The sequence below is a fragment of the Stigmatopora argus genome, chromosome 18 (assembly GCF_051989625.1).
Source record: "Stigmatopora argus isolate UIUO_Sarg chromosome 18, RoL_Sarg_1.0, whole genome shotgun sequence".
Lineage (NCBI taxonomy): Eukaryota > Metazoa > Chordata > Actinopteri > Syngnathiformes > Syngnathidae > Stigmatopora > Stigmatopora argus.
This window is the reverse complement of record NC_135404.1, coordinates 9,054,691-9,069,271: the sequence shown is the minus strand read 5'-3', so window position 1 is coordinate 9,069,271 and position 14,581 is coordinate 9,054,691. Positions and strand designations below refer to the sequence as shown.

General features: G+C 42.1%; 1 protein-coding gene and 1 long non-coding RNA gene across 3 annotated transcripts in view; one reads left to right on the top strand and one right to left on the bottom strand.

Annotated features, from left to right (window-relative positions):
- Positions 1 to 12,980, bottom strand: part of LOC144093335 (zinc finger MIZ domain-containing protein 1-like) — a 64,824-nt gene extending 51,844 nt beyond the window's left edge. The window contains exon 1 of one of the 2 annotated variants that reach the window (XM_077626745.1): positions 12,705 to 12,980. The gene's annotated coding sequence lies outside the window, so the exon portion shown is untranslated. The remainder of the gene's footprint in view (positions 1 to 12,704) is intronic. The other variant, XM_077626746.1, reaches the window with a different exon arrangement.
- On the top strand, positions 12,180 to 14,581 carry LOC144093338 (uncharacterized). The gene is made up of 3 exons (XR_013306265.1): positions 12,180 to 13,011; positions 13,837 to 14,002; positions 14,083 to 14,581. It is a non-coding gene; the product is annotated as an uncharacterized LOC144093338 (long non-coding RNA).

Below are 14,581 nucleotides of genomic sequence, written 5' to 3'. Positions count from 1 at the left end.
GAACACAATCTGCTGGTGCCAGAGGAAAGGGGGAAGGAATTTCCAGGGCCAATAAGTGAAGCATCATGGGGGGGGGGAACATGAGGTGGTGGTGGGAGGGATACCTTTCGCTGCTACTCAACCCTGACCGTGCTGGCCGAGGCACATTTCTTGCATCCGCTCTTTAAAATAGCCTTCAGCCTGCATTCTAACGGGGCTCGCGATATTGATTTTTACAGCACTCCAGCAGCCTTCTTGTCAGATGCTCGATGGGGTCTAGAAAATGGGGCTCCTGCGGATGTTGCGATGACTCTGGCGACGTCAATAATGCCACGTTTACATTATGTTTCCGGCGGCTGCGGCAAACTTGTTTGAAGCTGACGTGTAAAATTAAATGGGATGGGCATGTAGTCCACCGTAGTAAAGGGGCAGTAAGAATGAAGGTTGAATTATAATGGGACTGAACAAATACGATTTACCCAACATCTCATAGTCTTTTCAAGTTTTTCACACTGTGTGTCATGGTACCAGAGTTTGGGTGTATGTTAGTCGTCGTCGTCGTGTATCCTACGAAAATTGCCCAGTATCTACCTATATCCTGCAAAAAGCATTGAAAAATCACGTCAGATCTTGATCAGAATACCAAAAAAACCTGAGAGAACACTTTAGAACAAGGGTGTCAGACTCGGGTTGGTTCGCGGGCCGCGTTAACGTCAACTCGATTTCATGTGGGCCGGACCATTTTAAATATAATATTTAGATTTTTTTATATAAATGGATTAAAAGAACTGGATTAAAATCCCTGAATATTCATATTTTTATAGATTTAAAACAATGTTTATTTTATCTTTTTTAAATATATTTTTAGATTTTACAAAATGATTTTTGAACTAAAAACACAGAAAAAAAATGATTAAAAAATTACAATTATTGATTTAAAAGACGAAAAATCAGGAAATTTAATAGACATCTATACTCTTAATTTTAAAACAGAAAATCGGCACTCGTGATTTACTTACCCGGGCCACACAAAATGATGCGGCGGGCCAGATTTGGCCCCCAGGCCGCCACTTTGACACATGTGCTCTAGAACATGACGCCCGGGAGGAAACTGACCTACACTTTTGGTAGAACGTGGGGCAAACCATTGTACAGCCCGTTACCCCAAGGGATAACCTTAATAGAACGTGGGTGAAAAAAAACAAATATAAAACCCCCACATCAAACGTTTTTAGCAACTGACGAGGGCGGCCATGCAACACATTGTGAGGGTTACATACCCAACGAAAGGAAACTGAAGACGACAAAAGGCTGAATCTTCTCATAGTTTCGGTACACTAACGACAATCAATTAGCAATTTCTCAGTTGTTCAGCGGCAGCGGAGTGGAAGGTGCCTTAATGAGTCCCATTTCCATTAGGGACTTGACTCAAGAGGCACCACGAGAAGCCTTCTCCCGCCAGCTCCGCTGTCTCAATGCCTAATGACTACGAGAGTGGATTACTCCAGTCAGTTTCTCGCTGCTCTTTGTTTATCCCCAGTGTTAATAATTGTCAACCATTACAATGCATTAACACAGCCGAGACAGAGAAAGAACAGTGCTTCTGCTGGTGCGCACTGATCTCCAAGACAAACCAAGTGAACTAGTTGAGAACGACTAAATCCTCATGGCACATCTTAAGCGATTTTGTCAAGACCATGACCAAGTCCAAACAAGAAGGTACTCAAAACCTGAAAAACTGCTCCATTTAATCCTGCTTTGGATGTTTACAATCATCGAGTTTTATGTACTAACAAAGCTGAAATGCAATGTTTGATTACAAAAGAGTCCAAGTAGGATGAACTTTACCCAAAACGTCTTTGCACTTCACTGTATTTGGGCAATTCTGGTATCAGAGAAGGGATAGCAAGAGGTCAACCGTAGACAAAAAAAATAATCTAGTGCTTTTATTTCAATGTGTCAAGCCTGTGTGGATTGGATCAATACGCACGTGCCTTCCCAAGGCGCCATCACTCTCTTCCTCCGCTTTCACTCTTGAGCTCCATCGCCGTAGTGTACATATACACAGTAAAAATGAAACGTCTCAGCAGAAAAATACACGCTAGCGGAAACGATCTTCGACCGCTCAGGTCATGAATTGCACTAACTGCTCTTAGTACTGGCTGTCGCCACCAGGCTTAACAGCAGCACCGTCGAGGTACGAATACGGCTATCAGGAAACGTGATTTTACAATGTTTAACAAACACAAACAAAGAAAGAAATGTGTCAAATGCAAGGGTTTGAAAACCCACTCTTATACTGCATCTTGATGTAACTTCCATACTACAAATGTGGCACTTCAGCTTGCATAATTCTGTGATTTGTCAAAGTTGGAAACTTACTTTTCCATAAATAAATCAGGAAAAGAGGGAATTTGTTGCTTTTCTTTTTAAAATTTTCCCACCATAACCGCCCATGAAAATTTGATGGCAACTTTCCAGATATTTTCCCCACTCCTTTGCAACCCTAGTGGCGTGAAGATGACATTTTGAATGAAGGATCTATTTTAGGTGTACTAATGAGGGGAAAAAAAAAACTCAAGTGATGAAATCTCGTGTTTCCATCTGACACTAAAACGCTTCAAGTGCCCTTCATTATTAATGTCCGGAGGATCAGGAGCAGAAAGCAGCCGCTCTTATCAATCATTCATTGCCTTTCCATTGAGAAAGGCAACTGTGCCAATTGTGACTTGGAGCAACGAAAACAACACAAAAGAAAACGCTAATCGAGGATCCAGCCAATCTGTATCAGTTCAAGGCTGATTTGTTGTTGACTCCCCCAAAATATTAGAAGCCTCTAAGCCACTAAAACTCTTTTAAAGACAACAATCTACAAAGATGTAATCACTTTAGAATTGAACAGAGATAACATTTTGGCTCATAATTTCAACACTATGTGAACAGCACTCTGACCTGTGTTGTTTGAACTCACTGTATGTCAAGATGTCATATCTTTATCAAATGTGATGAGATACGTATATACAATTTTTGGTCCATGTTCAGAAAGGAAAATTTGAAAAGGGACTCAACTAGCAGTTTCTATTATCCATGCACAAACGATAACTCCATCCACTTCCAATCAATTTTTAACAAACTTTAAGTCAAATCCTAGGCTAATTTATTCCTTGGGTGCATTTCACGGTAACAGACGTTCAATCCATTTAAACTGGGAGTCAAATGGATTAGTCGTCTATTGCCATAAATGACAAAATCCAAACAGGATACCTACCATCCTTGTTATCTTTTCCATGTTTTGACCCATGGTATTCCTATAGCATGCTTTTCCAGGTACTACTTTTATCCTAATTGTGTACCCTGTATGTGTGAAGCCCTCCATTTTATCCATTTTATCCATTAATACCCTCAGGCTCCCCCCAATTCCTTTGAATGCCAAGCAACAGCAGCATAGCAGACCGTGTCATCTGCGCACCGCAGGGGAGAGCTTTCCAAGCGGCAGCAAATTCCTCATTTTGTCTGAGGAAAAAAAACGATTCTACACAAACCACAGGTGCGTACATTTGCCACCATCAATGCTATGTTTGCCACAATTACGCGCAATGTCAACTTTCCACCCGACGTTTCTTTTTAAGAGGTAAAACACCGAGCCCGAGTGTGGTGGTGTGGGGGATACTTCCTCTCGACCCCAACAGGAAATGTTTTAGCTTGTCGGCATGTGCTGGGAAAGCCACTAATGCAATTCTTCCCAACTCTTTCAAGCAGTCTTCGAGACACCAAAATGAGGGATTATGTGATCCGGTGTTCTGCATTTCCTTCCTGCAAAACGTCCTACTAATTTCTGGTGCACATGCTCATGTAATCGCGCAGTCATTTTTATTGATATAATGTATTTATACCACAATTGTTTGATATGACTACGTACATTTTCTTAAGGCGTTTTTGTACAATCATGCATCTACACAAACCAAACTGAAAGTTCTACTTTGGCTGTCAAATTGTTTCCATGGGTAGAACACTGACTAACGTCGGAGAATCGATACAAATCAATGATATATCATACACAGAAAACCCATTTTCCAACTCAGACCTTTAAATTGAGTTTAAACTTAGCAACTGCATTCAGGGAATTATCTAAATGATTTGGCGTAAAGACATCACAGTCATAGACAAAAGGTCGAGCAGGTGCCAATTTAGGGGGAAGGAAGTTCATGGAAGCAGGTTAGACAAGTGGAGCTCAAATTGTGTCCCTTAAGGCACAGATGTCAAACTCAAGGCACCCCACATCTTTGTGTGTGGTCCGTGAAGAAAATACATTTCGTGACTTGACTTCAAGTTTCTTGCAAAATACCAAAATTGAAAACTATCGAACTATCAAAAATTCATACAAGTTTGGAGTTACGATTCACCGTTGACAGAATGGCAAGTCAATGCAGAGTACTTACTATATATAGAGCATTTTTACACATTTTTCTTGTGACCAAAGCGCTTCATATTTGCACATTCACACAGACATTCATACACCTATGAATAGAATGGAATCTCACTATAACGTGGCTAGTAACAAAATTTGTTTGACACTCGTGTGTCAGTGTAAGGATTGCTGTCAGTCTTCTCATTTGGAATGGATTAGACATCTATCATAGACAAATTTTGAGGTTGTACCTGCTGGAAAAAATGTTGATGCTGCTTTCAACACTCCGTCAACAAGTGCCATCCACATCAAGGTCTGTGAATATTGAGTGACCAAGTAAATGAGGCATAGCACGCTTTGACATGCTGAACATCCACCTTTGGCCTGTGCCTTCGAACAAAGCCAACACGGTGAAGCAGAGGAGCAGATTTGTTCGTTTGTTCAGGAGTGGAAAAAACAACAGTCTCTTCAGAACAAGATACAAATCGTTCGTAGGTGAGCCAAATCACAGGGATCGGAATTCCTCCTACTACTCTTTTTTTTAATAAGCTGGTAAGAAAAAATGGCGCTACATACTGCTTGCAAGATGCTGACATTTACATTCTTAGAAGATGTTGAGGAAAAAACACACGTTTCCCCTTCTACGGTAATCCCTGCTGGTATCAAAATGTTTGCTCTCTAAATATTTACCCACCCAGAGTCACATCTACAGCTCAACACACGCACCTTGAGACATCTTTTTCTGAGTGTTGCGTCCCAGAGGAGATACTAGGAAAGCGCTGTAGACTGTTTTCTGAGCGACTCGACTCTTCCGAACACACGGCGCACACAATCCTCCCGACACCTCAAATGATTTGGGAGGTGAAAGGGATATTTACCACCAACATACAGGAGGGGGTTTAAATCTCTTTCTGAGGGAGAGGTGTTGATTCTTTTCATATAGACATGTTTAATGATGACATGTTGAAGCCACCGCATGCAAACGTAAATGCTCCAGCCTAAATAGCTACCTTCCAATATTACATTTGTAGAACTGTATAGATCCGATTGCTAAATGGACTGATATATCATCACCAACAGTTACTCTTTTCTTTATCCCTTAAAATTTTGCCATGTTCTTGTGGTCCAGTACAAAAAAAAATGCTATTCAGTATAACCTACGTAAGTGGATCCCCAAAACATCACCATTTTCTGTTGATGTACTGTTTTGTTAATAAAATATGGATTTGTGTGTTTCTTTGTCTGATTTGTTTTGATTGCTTCAGATGAAATGTAACCGATTGAGTTAAATGCTCACAAAACTTGTTATGAAATCCATTGAAGGCCCTTGACTCGAAGTCAAATTGCAGTTGACTCAGTAGTGTCGGCAAATATCTTATCGTTGTCAAAATAGGGCCCGAATTGGTCGCTTTAGGGTACGTCATCCTATGTGCGTCAGACCTAACTGGGATGGCTTGAGTCGAGAGAAAAAAAGTTCAAACCATTATGTCATCACTTTTGGAGCCACAGCCTTCAGTGTGGCAGCTCTAACCCTGTGGAATCCTTTTCCTTCTAAATCCAAAACAATTTACATTAAAGCAGCTTTAAGACACTAATTCCTCAAAATGTATAATAAACAATCATCCAGTCTTAGCGATTGTTCACGATTGCCCTTAAAAATATAGCATCCTAAGCACCCCCTACTCCTCCTTTACCTTCTTCTGGTCCTGTTGCACATTTTTAAAATTCTGTCCCAGCCTTTGCCAAGGAAGCCTTGCACAGACATTCAGACGATTGCTAAGATTGATAACCTTCTTTTTAAACGTAGCGAGGTCATTTGAGCGACTAGTTTACTATTTTCAAGAGAGTTAAACTCACTGAAGAATGGCAATCAGCCAAGCTTTGTTAGGTTTAATAATGCCTTGTTAAAAGGTCAGCATCACAGATCGTTCCACATCATGACTAGTGTTTGGGTGTAACATGTCCTCAACATCATGTTGAACGCATGTGCCTGGCAGGTTGCACATGAATCCCAGTGGCTGCACTAAAGAGAAACACAATGCAAGCTTTACAACCCTCAATGAGAGGTCCAAAGTGCAGTTGTCCTCAGGGGGGATGGGGGAGCATGGTGTTAGCGTGTGTGCATAGGAAAGGGAATCAACCGTCTTTAGCCAGCGAACAAGTTTAAACTGCATCAAAAAGCTTACTAGTACTTTTTTGGCCATTAAGCCAGCTGATTAGTTTCGAACGAATCAACTGCTATTGCCTTTAGTTCCTAATTTCTCAAATTTCCAAATTAATCTTCCCAAAGTATCAAAAAGCCTTATTTACTGTCCTAGAGACTACATGGTGATGAGAGTCTATGCAAAGACCACTTAAATAGGTGCAATATTTCTTAAGCAGTTCTCAGAAAGGTTGTGGTGTAAAAATCATTCACAGATATGTATTTAAACTGGGATTACTGGATCACCAATGTCTTGATGATAAGATTCAATAAAAAAGATATTTGGGCATTTATATGATATTTGCACATCTTACATCATACAGATACAATAACAAATCTAAGCGTAATGATCCAATATTTGATGACATCGCGAAGTTTGCTACAATTCAATTAGATAACCATTTATCGTTACACCCCATGTTGCACCAGCTGTTGATTTAGTCTCAGATAGTCGACTGGCGATTGTGTTGATGAAGCCCTTTCAGTCACTCTCAAACGAGTGCACGGTCATAAGAATCAACAACAACTCCTAAACAACGAGACATCTGGTTAAAGAAGCTGTAATATTGCAGGGCAAAAATGATTCCGGATTTGAATCCACATATTTGAGTGCGGTTCTGAAGCGTGACAAAGACTTTGCTTCTCGCTTCCCAAACACATCCGCTTGGATTTTATGACTCTGGTTAAAATGCAAGCATTAAATATTCATGCTGCATGAGGGCTTTCACCCGTGAAGCAGTCTCCCACGCCGCCTCATCTTCTTTCTCTTCACAGAAAGTGAGAAACTTTTTAGTCGGGGGGTGAGGAGGAGGCTGGTGCTTAATATGGCGACAGATCAGGGAAAGAACTGAGGTCTGTCTGGGTGCCCTGCCCCCATCTCTAAAGAGTCATAAACCACCACAAGTGGTAACTCACAAGGGTCATTCTCCAATAGAAGACCCCCCCCACACCACCACCACCACCCTTTTTATGCCTAACACCCCCCTCCGGCCAACTCAGATTAGGTTTCACATTCCAACCTCACAAATAACACACACAGGAATGAGACACCTCCACTTTTGTTTGGCACATTTCTGACTTGGGCAACATATTTCATCATCGACTGCATTCGCACCATCAGCCAATCAAGACTCAGGATACAACTCTGGCTTCTCTTCTGTTTGCCCAGCGTCGTCACAAGCGCTCACACTGTGGTGTGGATGACTAACAAATTTCTGATGTTGAACAAAAACTAGTTCAAAAATAGGGATCTGGCACACAACTATGAGCTAAATGGCAAAAGCGTGGGTGTTAACGTTTGTTGATCTGCGCGACACAGCGTTAAAGAGTCACTTTTCCCACTTTGAAACTGATAGTGTTTGTTTTAACTCATTTGCTGGCTAAAGAAGTGTCTGTAATGATAGTTGAGACAGTGCCACCTAGATTGTGAGGCTGCTGATTCAACAAGTTTGCAGACTAAAGAAGTACTAATAATGGTCGTTGAGTCCACCTCAGCTAAATCTTCCAGCTAAAGAAGTTGTTTCTATTAAGCCTCTTCAATTGCTTTGGTTCTTGACATTTTTTACAAGGCTTCTCGTCATCCTACCATTTTTTTTACTTTTTTTCAAAAGCAAATTTAGGGGCCCGCTTGGCATTACGGGCTCAAATGATGCATTGAGTCTCTCTCAAAATCTCAATACAGCAGCAAATCATTGAATTTCGACATGAGAACAAGTACACCTTCAGTAGGTAATTAAGTAAACCAGTCTATACCACATCCGCATCTTATCTCCCTTAACCTGATTGCCAACTTCAATCAGATGAAACTAAACCCTGAACGAAACTGTAAATACTCGCCCGAACTGCGAACTAACGGGAGTTGGGTGAAGCAACATTGTTTACAACTATTAATCACAAGAGTGTGTGTTTTGTGTTCCCCTCCAACACGGCTGCAGCTGTACGAGCAGGCAGCTCCATTGTCGGAACTAACAAGAGGGCGCAGAGGTCACTTGCATTTTCACAAGAGCTTTGCCGGAGGGGCGAGCGGCACACTAGTCTGTTTGGTATAGATCTGTTATAAAGCTCCCTCTCTATGGAGTCACATCATCGCCGCTCTATTATAGCGGGGGGATAGATTAGATTAAGTGAGATTATGCGGCAAAAGGGGCTCCCTTAAAAAGAGCAAAAATAACACACTCAGGGTTTAGCGCGTGAGTCAACATCGGGATTAGGGCGAAGAGCACCGCGAATCCAATGCTAATATGCACAAGTGTCCTCTTTGAAGTCAAAAGCAACAAATGTGGCGACGTTATATGCGAGCACAGCTCGCCACGTGCAGAGCAAGACGACATTCGAAAGTTGGTTGAGAGTAAAATTGACGTTTCTGAGTACCGCACTAGATTGCTGTCAAGCAATATGGCAAATTTGAGTTTGGTATGTATTAAGTTGGCACATATTTTGAAGTCTTGAGTGTTGACAGGATGATACAACCATGTTGCAGGTTTAACCGGTACTACCGTAGTTATTTGGAGAGTTCCAGAAACTGAAATCAAATTAACAGTCAAAGTCAGTAAGAAAAATGAAGGAATTACACCCTCATGAGAGATGTGAAATGTTTATTTAGTCGCGTTATTTGTCCTTTATATTTTCAGTTTCTGTATTTTAAAAGCTATACTTAATAAAAATAAAATGGATTTTTATTTTGGGGTGAATGCATTGATTGGATGACTATTATTTCCAATGGGAAATATCACCTCTTCACTTGCTTGTTTTTGTAGGTTTTGGTTAAAGACACACTTTATAGAACAGTATAAACACAAAAGCTGTTTCACAGTTCAACAATAAATAAAAAAAATCCTCATATTTGGGTGAAATGGACTTGAGGCTCATTTTGCTTTAAAGGCGGTTGGGATGTGGTTATGTGGTTGGTGGGTTGACTGGTGAGTTTGACTGGTGCCACTGGGTAGTAGACACCAACAAACACACAAATACAAAAAATATGAAGGTTCAAAATCAGGCATCTTTTCTTCCAACAAAATGCAATAGTAAACAATAGCAGGATCTGTGCGTACAGTTCCAGTCAAAAAATAACCGCTATCGTCGACATAACCCAAAACATACACCGAGTGGTTGCGCACTATAACGTGATTAAATGATTGTGTGGTTTGGCGACATTCCCGGCACCTCAGCCGCCGCAGATTCTCCTTCCCTGAGCCGTGTTTTCAAAATAGAAGCCTCATATTAACAGTCAACAGTCAAGATGACAGCATCCCTCCGTTGTAAAAACTCCTCAGTGGAGGGAGGGGAAGGGAGGCTGGGGGAGGCGTAGGGGGGTTACAAATCACCGCAAAGACGCACATATGCCCGACATGTACTCACACATGCAAGATGTATCCCCCGCCATCGGGAGATAAATCACCGGCAAAGAAGATGCACTTTCCCCTTCGACTGTATGGATTTATTCAGACGCTGACATTTTACCCGTGAAATCTTGAAGAGTCTTGACGATAAAGCAGGGAAAATTACACACACTCACATCAAGTTGACAGAGAACGTTTGCAACCACCTGTTTAATGCATCATGCCAAGCTGTAGTATTTTAGGGTCTGTAAAAAAGGCAAAAGATGAATATATCCCATGTGGCATCATTGCATCTGAAAGTGTCCAAATTGTGTCACCAACTTATATCCCGGTGCCTTTTGACCATTAAAAAAAACATTGGAATTGTGAGTTGCCAGTTTTACCATCTAGAGTCGAATATTTTACTTATATTTCTAAATACTATAAATATTTTGCACAGGTGAAGTGCTGACAAAAAAGGTTTGGCACATAATTGTTTGAATAGGTTATAGTTTCTCCAAATCACTCACTTTTAACTCAATGACTATTTTTTTTCTATCAAATAACCACTAATGACTTATCGTTTTGTCACACCCAAACAAAAATGTTAACAAATGGGTTATGCGGTGCAAAAGAGTCACACTTTGCCACTTGATTAAGAAATGCAATTGGTGTAAATCCATCAGCTGTGTTGAAAAACTTGAATTTAATGTTCTAAAATGTGTCTGAAATGTAGCTACTTGAAACCTGAGTAACTATTAGTTTCAACCCCCGAATCACTAATCATTGACTGTCAGCAAAGAAACACTCTTGTAAGCCTCTGCTTCACCCAGCTATTAATCATTGATATATGACTTTACACATAAATCATAACGATTAATTTGTTGCGTGTGGTCAGCGGAAGAACGTAGGGTTGTTTTTACAAACTCTAGGTGCTTGTGCTTTTCATGATCTACGAATGGAATAACATTGCGAATATCTCAAAGTCACCCACTGGATTTCCCAACACAACTTGTCAACTAAAAACAAAACTGTTCAGACCTTTTTTTGCAGAAAAATATTATCAAATGTAGAATTTTATCAGCCTAGCCACCCCTAAGAACTTCCATTAAGTTTTTTTTTTTGGAAGCAGCTCCAGACAGCGTCCTCCTGCCGACCGCGTGATTCATCCCAGGAGACGAGAACCTTCACAAACCTCCCACAAGCTCAGACCGCAGACCAGAGAACTATTTTTTTAAAGAAAGCGCTGAAGTGAAGATCTGAGCAGAATTCCCAGGATGAAATCAATGAAAATGATGACACAGGAGCCAAAACACATTTAGAGAAATTCTGGCTCCAAAAACATTCACTGCGAATCATTCGTTTTCCTCTTGCCAACCCACATTGTACTGCCACTTATTTACCCATTCCCTGCCATTGACGGCGTTAGACGTCCAAGCCATTTGCCTTGGGAGGGCTGTCACCACTCATCAGTATCTAGTTGTTTACCCCTGTCATGGGAATGAGGTAAAGAACAGAACGGTTTGATGGTTTCTTTCTTGATGTCATGTGAGTCTGAAAATTTAGGTCAAATCGCTCTGAATATGTGCAACTGCCAGTGCTCCACGCAAACACTTCCCAGTGGCAGGGCAGGAAGTAAAGCAGTTAATAAATAGTCCTGGGCCAGACGCACGTGCTGCGTTGCAGATCCGCGCCTCAATGTGCCTTTTGTGCGACGGCTGGCTGGCTGGCTGGCTGACTGACTGGCTGGCTGGTGTTTCCACACGCTCGCCTTGAATGGAAGAAGGTCAGGCCCGGTGGGCTCGGCCCCCGTCGGTTATTCAGGAGCCCTGCGAAAACCTGCTAGTGGGGCCCCATAAACGCTCATTTATTATGATAATGAAGCCACTGGAAGTTTGAGTGTTGCCAGTGAAGGGGGCCAGGTGCCTGAATCAGAAGCCATTCTGTGGTGGGGTTGCAAAGCGTTTTGGGGTGACAGGGCTCAAAAGTAAACAAGCGTATTGGTGGACAAGCAACACCAGCCCTGGATGCTGCACCATCACACCACAACAAACACGAGACAAACGTCTGCAAATGTGTGTCATTGTCTGGGAGTCACACCTCCCGACAAGGATTTTGTGCAGAAAAGATGTATGGGGAAATGCCACCTTTCCCACTGAGGCATTATCCTTGATTAATAAGAAACAACTTATAATGAAGCACATACAACTATGCTATGCATGGCATCGTTTGTCTCATAACTCTGCACTGTATGCATGCATGAGCTGCCAAATTGGGAAAGAAGCATTCCGTTTTAGTGTAAAATCGTGCACTGCAGTGACCACTACTGAGTCTTTTCCAGTCATCCTGCAGCGTGCAGGAATCAGCTCAATAGCACACAATAAGACAAAAGCTTTGTGCTTTTTAGGGTCCAATCGCAGCATTAAATTGATAATAAATAATAAGTTGTTTTGAACACCTCGGCGTGTGGATGAAATCACGCCGGATATGCGCGCAGGTTATTCGCTGTCGAGCCTCCAAGCCGGAGCTCCGAGCTCCGGGCTCGGAGATCCGACCGCGGCTAACCCGACTAAATGCCCCCCCTCCCCGGGCAGCATGCCGCACGGATCCCGGTGGAGCCAGGAGGCATCCGAGCGGAGGTTTTTCCATCTCGGTGCCGGTCACTCTCCCATTGTTGGTAAGGAAACAATCTGAACCCAAGTGGGAGGACAAAACAAGACAAAAACCTCCCCGAGTCGAGCGAGCCTCGCGGCCGCCTCGGCAACGGTGATCGGCGGCTGAGTTGGCAGCTACTCACCGGCGGGGGAAGCAGAGAAAGTCCTCGCTAATTGTCGCCTCTTGTTTTTAAATACGGTCCCGCGAACAGCTCAACGTCAGCGGCGAGTAAAGTGGATAGACTCCGGCGGAGCTCAGTAAGTTGAAGTGTCAAATTACATCGGCTATTCTATTACTACCGCTGGGACTCGAGCTCCGCGGCTGAGCGAAAAACCCGGTCCGGAGATTAGTGCTCTATGCGCGGGGACGACAGAGGGGGTGGAGCCGGACTGACTGCTGGAGGGAGATCTTTGGTTCTCGTGTTGAATGCAATGCATCGCACCTGGGAGGTAATGATTCATTTTTTTTCGAGGCACTGGACACACCTGTGCATTGAAAAACGAATGTTTAATTGAGAAAATCCTGCATATGCTGGATTTGCACCAGGAAAACCAAAACACAACAAATCCTGCAAGGCCACCTGGATTTGTTGTATTTAGTTACTGCGCCAGAAAAAAAAATACATGACCAAAACACAACAAATCTTGCAAGGCCACCTGGAATTGTTGTATTTTGATACTGCGCCGGAAAGAAAAAATACATGACCAAAATACAACAAATCCAGCAAGGTCAACTAAACTAGACTTGTGTGTTGGTACAGGTTTTGCTGGTACAGGAACCGGCATGTGATGGATTTTTAGCACTGTTTTTCTTGCAAAACGGAATATGTGTACTCTTTGAGAGTGTACGTTCTAAAAAATGAAGTGATTATATTATTTAAGTGTATGATCTAAGAGGTTTTCCCATATTTTTTGCTGTGATTCAATTGGCGCTGTCCTCAAATATATAGAGAAGATCCCACCTCAGTTAGCCACATACATATAAATTGCTCTTTGTAGAGGATAAAGAATGCATGCCTGCGAGTATTATTAAATCTCATGGGTCAAAGTGTATGTGCTGGATGGGTTGGAACAAAAACCTGTAGCCACAGCGGCCCTCAAGGACCAGTCTGCCCACCTCTGGTCTTAAAGGGTTGTACCACTGCAACATTGCTGCCGCTTTTTGTCATCTACGGCACTTTTTTAAAATTGAATTAAGTTTAAATTTGAATTAAGGCCTGGGTGTGCAGCTTGATGGTGCAATTTTTGCATTCAATTTTTTTTGTCTTTCTCTAGATGGCGAAAAGCTTTAAGTATCCATACGTGGATGTTGATGAACATCCTCAAAGCACCATTTGAAGAATTTCCTGAGTGTCTTCTCAACAAAATCCCATTGTATATGAAGGTGACAAAATACTGTGGGATGCTCGCCGTCATGAATGGCAGCCAATAAATTAATATGGTGGGCACAATTTATTTTAAATTTTCAATAAATCCCTTGTCATGTATGACTGGGTTAACCAGTGCCTTACTGCAACACAGGCAGTCACCGCCCATACCCAGCACCCTCCACTAAGCTCCCCCCTCAGGGTTCTCCATCCTCCATGTTTTGCGGGTGGCCGCTCTCTGATGGAAAGCTCTGAATAACAAAGACATGTTTGAGAGCAGCACACTGCACAGGCATCAGCAGCAGAGGCAGCCATGACTGTGCCAAGCAGCAGCATCTACACACACACACACACACACACACACACACACACACACACACACACACACACACACACACCCTCACACAGAGGTGGCAGGGAGTACAACTACAGATGCTCATGTAAAAATATGAAAGTTTAAAAGTCAGCTGCTTTAATTGGAAATAAACTAAAATATACCCAATGAAATGTTACCCCGTAACAGAGAACTTAAATTGTTGACATCAATCAATCAATTAATGAACGTTGACTTGACTTTCATCACACAGTACTTTGATGCAGCCGTTCAATCTTTGATACAGAACTGCATTTCAATGTCATATTCTATTAATATA